At 38.2% G+C, this 8556-nt stretch overlaps 1 long non-coding RNA gene across 2 annotated transcripts in view; it reads right to left on the bottom strand.

Moving 5' to 3' along the window:
* Positions 1-710: 710 nt before the first annotated feature.
* Positions 711-8556, bottom strand: part of LOC118161645 — a 17462-nt gene continuing 9616 nt past the window's right edge. For both annotated transcript variants that reach the window (XR_004748115.1, XR_004748116.1), the window contains one exon: positions 711-1553. This is a non-coding gene — a long non-coding RNA (uncharacterized LOC118161645). The remainder of the gene's footprint in view (positions 1554-8556) is intronic.

Raw genomic sequence — 8556 nt, 5'->3', positions numbered from 1 at the left:
AAGGACTGTTGCTACTACAACAGAGGGATACTAAACCAATTCCTCAAAATCAGTTAGTTCATGCATACCTTACTGCTCTTTGACCTGTGTGCAGATCTCCCAAAGATTATTATTGGGATCACTCTGATATTAAAAATGAAAGCATCACAGCATCATAGCAAAATCTGTTATCTGTACCCTAATATCACAAAGTTAACAAATTCAGTTGGGTGACTGTTAAAGGATTGCAAGGTTGCCAGATGTACAGATAGCAAAAAGAAAAAAAAAAAAAGAGAGAGAGAGAGAGAGAGAAAAAAAATATTTTTTAAAAAAATCTTTAAGAAAATGTTCTATTTAATAGGTACCTTAATAAAGAGGAATTCACCTAAGCATTTTTCATCTGATAGGTGCCATACAAAAATAAAAAAAGAAATAAAATCAGGAGAGGAAGCTTTAGGAGAAATGACCAAGTCAGAAAATTGTCTTCTGTTAGTGTATTAGTGGTATCCACTATCAAAGCAGACTCAGCTAAGCTGGCCATGTGTTGATAGAATTATGGCAGTATTTTTTTAGACTGTTCTGCTTACAACCTGAAAAGAAAAGCAATAAGAACTTGAAAATATTTGTTTTTACTGAATGAAATCCTGTGTATTGGGTACTAGTGCAGAGTTATGGTAAGCCTGAACTTTTCACATCTCATTCACAAATGATGGGACAGGATAAAAAGCTGATGCTTTAGTTGTGGCTTGGTTCTACTTTATTGTATTTTATTATAATTACATTGGTTTGAGAATGAAACTCCTGATGAAGTGGCGCATGATTCCCATGTCAACATAAAACCTCTACAAACAGGGATTTGGTCTCTAAAAGACACACATCACAACATAGTATCCTATCATTTACATCTGACAAGACATATCCAGTGTTTTGGTTGGCCCTCAGCTAGGGGAGAAAAGCCAAGTTTCCAATAGCTTCACTTTCCAAACTCTAAATGAGACTAAAAGCTGTAGAAATGCAATACAAAACAATGAAGTCCTATACATACCGTATCAAATCTTTCTAGAAGGAACAACTGTGGGTGCAATTATTGTTATGCTAACTTTGACATAGTTTCTGGAAACTACTTGGGATTTCTTACAAAGGCTTTAAAACTCTTTTCCATCTGTTCTTTCTGTTGCTTACTTTAGGGTGTATTAATAGAGCTACATTCACAATATATTGTGGTCACAATATACAGATAATATTTGAAATATGCATTCCCCCTATAAAGCTATGTTTGAAGTGATATGAACATTGATTTCCCTAAAGAGGCATCCAAAGAAGTGCTAGCACTGAGAGTGACCAAAGTCTGATAGTCTTCGGTAAATAACAGCCTGAGGGAGGGAAAATTCACTTGGTCATTAGCCTCAGAAGAGTGAACATAGTCTTCCTGTTCAATGCAAATCTCAAGCCTGGGAAAAGACTGAGTTTTTCTTCACACGGGCATACTTCAGCAAAACAGAATCCAATCCACAGAAATACCCATCTTCAGAAAGCTGATCATTTATCCCACAAAAATTAGGAGGCTGCACATCCTGTGGGGAGAACAGGATAGTTATTACAGGTTAGTTATTAGCTAGCCAACATGCTGACACTACGTGAAACACTCTCAATGCATAAGTCTCAGTTGTGGCCTAGTTAAGGACATGCTCTCCTCATGCTGACATGGTTGTATGAGAGATAAGGCACACCAGACCTTTCCTTCAGCTGCTCTTTTCTGGATAGAAGTGCTTATAATACTAAAATGTAAGTGACAGTAATGCAAATATTTGCATATGTTGGCTGAAGACTAAGGACACCTTTCCAAGGCAATGACTGCATTTATCAGATAGTTTTTTTTAAGTTATGGCTACTCCTCAAAGTCTCATGATGGCAATCTACCTCTGAAATTTGACAGAGCGTTAGTCTTCAGTTTTCTCCATAGCTGCTGTAGCTGAGCTATCCCTCGTCAAGACAGCCTTGGAAATAATTTCTAGCATATGAATGACAACTAGGTTGAGTTTGATTAGAAAGGTTTAAAAAAGCATTAATAAAATGTTTTCAGTAAAAAGGGCAAGCTGGTGTTGCAAATAATATAGATGCAGCACAAGTCTACTAAAGGACCACGTTCCCATGAAAATATCTCATCTAGAGATATTTGGTGGACATCATTGGTGATCCAGAACCCCCGAATTCATTAAAATAATTTAGACAGTGATGTGGAAAAACAAGTGAAGAAACCAGAATGTACTATACCACCTTGGTGGGGGCTCACAGTTAGAGGGCTTGTGCTTTCAGAAAGCTTTCTGGGGGTGCCCATGAAGGAGGTCTAGACAAGAAGATGACTCCCACATCAGCCTGTGTCAGGACAGCCTTGGTCAGTGTGCCACAGTGGTGCTCCTGGTAGTACAGATGCTGGGCTGCTGTCTGGAAGGAGGACTAGGGCTCCAAGTCATGGGTTAGGCAGTAGGAGTCTGAGACATCTCATCTGAGACATACAGTCTGACAAAAACTGTAGAGCAGGTTGAGGGTTAATACAGTCTCTCAACCAATTGTGTGACTGAGTAGTGAAGGAGTCAAAAGTAGAGATGCACAGCTGACAGCTCTGGAAAAATTATAATATTTTGTGTTTGTGTGCTATCAAGAAGCAATTGCTAAGTTTCTGTCACAGAAGAGGGGAAGTGGAAAGGCATTTGAGCACTTCTGAAGAGAGAGATGATTTTTTTTTTCCTTCTGGGTATGCCTAAAGCCTTGAAGAACTTTAAAGATCCTGAATATTCCCATGGATGCTGAAGCTCCTGTAGAACTGAGGTGCCAGGAGAGTATCTCCATACTCTCAAAAATTTTTCATGGTAGGAGTGGCAGTTTGGCACAAATCCTTCTTAGGCTACAGAGGATGAAAATTGTTTCACCTGTTTGAAGGACTTCTACTAAAAAGGTAAATGTAAAATATAATTGGAAGTTGGCTGGATCTTGAAAAAAATCCCATTCTAATTTATCAAAGTTTGCTTTTGCAAGAATGTACATACAAGGAAAAAGTTGTGTTCCCTGGCCTCTGCTCTTAGGCCCAGGACTGACATCTTCAGGCTATGGGTAGGATGTGTTTAGCTGTTCACTTCCATGACAATGGTTGTTTCTCAGCATCAACTTCTTGTCCTCTGTCATCTCCAAATATAGAGTTGAAGCAAATTGTTATTTTTCTTTTTAGGCACCAGATGCAAATCTAGGTGTACAGCCAACTTTGTATATCTTTGAGCAGAAATAATAAGACAGACCTTCTGGGAAGTACAAGTGGGGAGTTCAAAGTTCAAGCTGCATTTATGTTATGCTTACACAAGCATCACCACCCACAGGAAAACTAAAAAAACATTGGAAAGTAAAGTTAAGCACAACTACAGGTAGTTACACTGTCACCACTGAGGGGCAAAATGTTACCATTGCACTAATTACCAAAGAAATGTCAGCAGCTCTCCTCTTTGGACAGTCACATTAATCACAGCATTAAGCGCAGCATCATGTAGGTTGGAGGGCGATGTGTCATGCCCACAGAGCATGTGAGGCCCAGCAAATGGCTTTTGGGCTGCTGGGTTCACTCCACCCCATTGATCTCTGAGTAAATATCAGGCCTGGAGGGAAGTGAAAGAAAAGGAGAGCTTACTTTGCTCCTGTGTGGGCTGTGAAGAAATGCAGACATCTTTGCTTGTGAGAGAAACCCTGTGGAACAGATGAGGACTACAGATGCTGCTACTGGTCTCTCTGAAGAAATGAAATGCATACCATATTTTTAATAGTGTTCTTCATTGGAGCAGCTCATTGCCAAAACTGATAGTGATAAAACTGCTTTTCCTGAAGAATGTAGAAGGCCTTTCTTCTTTTTATGCCAGCCTGGGAACTTGCTAGTGGTCTGTCCAGGTCATGGTAAGGCCAAGATAAAAGGCCTACTTGAAAAAGAGGTAGAATGAATTCACTATATTTATGCTAGTTGACCTTATTGGTTAACTAATCCTTATCTACTTGTCCTTCTGGAACATCTGTCAGTGTAGTGGGTAGAATTTAGGAACACGGTGAAATCTCTGGGTAGCAAAGGGGTTGACAAAAGCTTTTTTTTAAAAAAATGTGATTATGATTGCAAAGATGGAACTGTCTGGAAAAGAAGGCTGGAAACCAAACCTCCCCTCCACATACAAAGCTGTTGTATTGACAGTCCTTAATGTTGCCTGTTGCCCAAGCTGGATTTGTGCTATAACACAAGCCTGGGTGGATGGGGGACAAGCAGAGAACATGAACCTACATGTGAGAAAGGTGGTGACCAAGTGGCTATGGGTAGCAATGGGATAGTGACCATGCAGAGGTCAGTGACAGGCTAAGAGGACAGTTGATAGGCCCACAGTCACATGTAGGGTTTGGCAGACACCAAACAGTGGCTTTTAGAGGTGTTAGTAGAAGGATGCAAAGGTAGCTAAATGTCCATTGCAACAGCAAAAATGGTTTTGATAGTGATTTGGATGAGTTATTGTTCCCCATGTTGCTGATCCCTCTCATTGCACCAAAAAGCTTAGTTCTGAGGCTCTTCCAGCCTGCACTTTTGCCAGCATTTTGCTGTCTGATTTGTTTAGATGAACCTCAGAAGGGAAATAGCCTAGAAGACTACAAGGAAATATTGTGTATGATACCTTCTGTGAGCCTGCTTAGTAGGAAAATAAATGCTAACCAGTTTTGATGCACACAAAGTCAAATGACCAAAATAGCACCTGATAGCTGTCCACAGACACTTGCATACTGCAGCATTATTGTGACCTGCTCTGAAAGCAAATTGAGTATGACTGGTGCAGCAACAGCTGTGGCCACCAGAAAGAAGTGAAATTCAGGGAAGCCAGCTGGACTGTTCAGACTTGTAGCAGCTTGGTTTTCTCTACAACAACCACCATAATCACAAAAGTCTTGTAAGAGCCTGAAGCAAATAATAACATCATTATTGTGATAACACTCTAAAAGCAATGGGCTTTGTTTGTTTGTTTGTTTGTTTGTTTATTTCCATCCTGGAAGACCTCCTGACAGGCACAGCTGAACCATGCCAGAAGAAAAAGCTCAAACCCATGAACAGGTCATATTTTACATCAGATGTACACTAAGTGATTGTTACTGAATGCAGCACTAGCTTTATTTTTATTTTTTGAACAATAGGCAAATACATTTAGCAGGGTCTGTTAATGTATTTGTGTTCAGAAAGAACCTGTTGGGAAATTGAACATTATTTATTTACAGGAAATTTGGCTGTTCTTTAAGACCCAAGACAATTTCAGATACTTATTTAAGTAACTGAAAATAAAATGATGTTTATTTGCTCTGAAGGATAATATTTACTGAAATGATGCTTGTCAGATTATTGTCTGCAAACCTTTGAGTGATGTACTGAACTCCAGGATGGAAATTATACCTACAGCTCAATGAGTCTGGTGAAGGTTTGGTGAATTTGGTTTGAATGGACCATCATTGGCTAAATGGAGCAAGCCCATGACCATGAAGTTTATTTTGACCCTGTGGGTTGGGGATGAATAAGAAGGACTTCAGTTCTTCCAAGTCTTATTCTTCTTTTTAGATCTTCTCTGGAACTGAAAAATCTGAATTATTTATTTCTAGCAGCCACATCTGACTAGCCTTTAGGAACAACTCAGTTACTCAGTTCAGCATGGTTGTCTTTAAGAAGTTCTCCTGGCATCCATCATCCATTTATCCATTTGGCGGGAATTGATCAAACCATATTAGGCGTTTTTTTTTTTTTTTTTTTTTTTTTTTTTGTTTTGTTTTGTTTTGTTTTGTTTTGTTTTGTTTTTCCTTTTCTTTTTTTCTTTTCAGGGTCTTCTGTGCTTCTGATGCCTAAATAAAATGTTGGCAGGACTCAGATATGCTAGATATGAATTCTGATGTGGAGTTTCACTTTTGCCTCTAAGTTCTGCCTGTCTTTCACTGTTTTAAAGTTTTTAAGCCAGTTCTCCAGACTTTGCTTTTTGCAGCCTTCCAGACTAAGAGTGCTGAAGGTGTCTGCTGTTTCCATAATTTGTATGCTTTTGTGACTGTCTTATATCTTAGTGTTTTTTGTAAGGAAACCGAGTTTTCTCTATTGAAGAAACCCAAAGGGCAAGGACTACTGTCATACCTAAAACCTGTTGGTACTCTTTTGAGATTTGTCCTGGCTGAAAAGGACTTTATCAGTTTTGTATTTTTTATTTTATTTATTTATTTATTTACTTATTTTTAAGGCATATATTCAAGAACCTCAAATTGTTTAATTCAGGAGAATGTAATGCACAAATCTATGTAAACCTGTGAAAAAGTCATTGACTATAAACATGGGAAATGTTGCAGTGAGAACAGTGTTTTTCCTTTAGGTTTCTAAATACGAGGATTGGGATTACATATCTGGACCATATGTTTGTAACTTCCATTAAGTCTAATTAGCCAGCAACTCATAAGTTTTAACCCTTTCTACATTAACTGTGCTTTGGCCCATCATTTGCTGTGGAGGAAACCAGAACAAAATGTCACAGCGTGGACAAAAGGTCCTGTTACAATGATTACGCATAAAATAAATGCATTTGTCTTCTAGTGGTCAAAGTTGGGTTTGGAACTATATTACTTGTGGCTGAAAAATATTTCTGAGAGGATGTTTGGTCACAAGGGAAGGCTATATATTCAATTCCTTAGCATATTAAAAATACTCAAACATTAAATGCATTAATATTTCTTAGTTTTATAAAATTAAAAACATTAGATAATACTAAGAATTACTTAGCCACTTTCTTGTTAAGTGGTATGTAATGATTTTTTTTTTAATACAATACAATGGGATTTGTGAAAAAAGGATTGTTTAGCATTACAAAATCACAGTGGAATCATTCTAATATTATGTTAAAACCTGTACAAAAGAGTTTTTTATATAATGAAAAGAAGAAATAATAAAGTTATTTAATGGGTTTATAGATTCAAACCTGTGCAATTGACCCCTAAAATATGTGCTATGTTTGCCTGACAGGCAGCAGTAGCCCAGGGTGCTGCTCCCTCAGGTAGACATATATGAGTTCACCAGAAAAATGCAGGGAGATTTTCTGAAATGACTCACTGGGAGAGGAGGATGTTGAAAGATGGGTGGGAAGACAGACAGCAGAGTCATCATTAAACTTTAAGCAAGTGGCAGATAAAAGCTGTGAAATTGCTGGTCTTCAGAAATAATTGTTACCCCAGACCACAGAATAACTTGTTTTAATTAAAATAGGCAGATCCACTTCCCTTGAATACGAATACCAATATGAATAGTCAGGCCAGGATTTTATACTGTATCTTGGCATAAATAGAAAGGGGCTTGAAACAGACTGAAGTAAAATTCTATAGAAAAGCAAAGCAAAAATGAAAAGCCTGAAAAAATTAAGACATTAAAATAACTAATTATTATTAAGAAAAAAAATCTGTATTATGTAACTTCATATTGTATGCTTAGAGGCTTTTGGGCTTCGTGATTTTTGACCATCATTTGCTAAGGAAGTTATTGCTCAGATTCCATGAAATTAAATATCAAAGCCAACAGTTTAACAAAACAGGCTTGCTGACAGGGAATTTTAATAGTGAGTTCAAGAGCTTGCTTTTGTAGTCTTCTGATCATTGGCATAGTGTATGGTGTTTATGTCATGCAGTGAATTTGCCATCTTTTCTTTGCTGCCAGAAGGCACTTCCTTTATTCAAAGTGTTCTCATAACAACTAAAACCCTGTAATTTGGAAAAATAAGTATGGTCATTGCAAAACATCAGTGATGCCAAGTATGAGACTTAGATTCGAAGCACACCACTACTAGTAGCTAAAGGAATGGACAACCAAGGAGGAAGAATAGAAAAATTAGGATTTGTAGCCTGTAACCACCAGAAGAGAAAAGACCAAAAAGCATAATGCATGGATGGAGGTGGACTTAAGCTTGGGTTTCTTTCTGGTGCTTATGGGAACTGACAGAAAATTTAGAAAAAATATTCCTCTTCTTGTTGAGATGCATACCCAGCCTACATGCAGGGAGGTCACTGAAGGTGACCTCCTGTCACCTTCAGAGAGAGCAGTGCTCTCTTTTCCCAGCTCCTCCAGCTCTTATCTCAGCTGGTGAACAAGGCTCCAGTGTGACAGTGCAGGGCTACATTAATGGCAAGCAACATGGAGACAAGGAAAGGAGAATGGGAAGCAAAACACAAGCAATTCTAAAGCCACCAGAACAGCACCAAGGAATGTTCCAACAATAAAGCCTCGTAACATGCACTCTCCACCAAAAAGCTCTTGGGGATGCCTGATGCCTGCAGCTGTCCTCCAGCAGGCTACATCCTGCCCTGTCATCACACCCAATTGTGGAGGACGTGTTTGCAAAATACTCTTTTTTAACTGTAGGTAGGGATTTCTTTACAGAAGGTGCAGTGACATGCAGGATCCACAGAGTCCTTGCCACATAAAAAAAATGAGGATTTTCTAAGAGGAATCTTTTCCTTTCTTAAAAAAAAAAAAAAAAAAAAAAAAAAAAAAAAAAAAAA

The sequence above is a fragment of the Oxyura jamaicensis genome, chromosome 2 (assembly GCF_011077185.1).
Source record: "Oxyura jamaicensis isolate SHBP4307 breed ruddy duck chromosome 2, BPBGC_Ojam_1.0, whole genome shotgun sequence".
Lineage (NCBI taxonomy): Eukaryota > Metazoa > Chordata > Aves > Anseriformes > Anatidae > Oxyura > Oxyura jamaicensis.
This window is presented reverse-complemented; position numbering and strand designations above follow the sequence as displayed.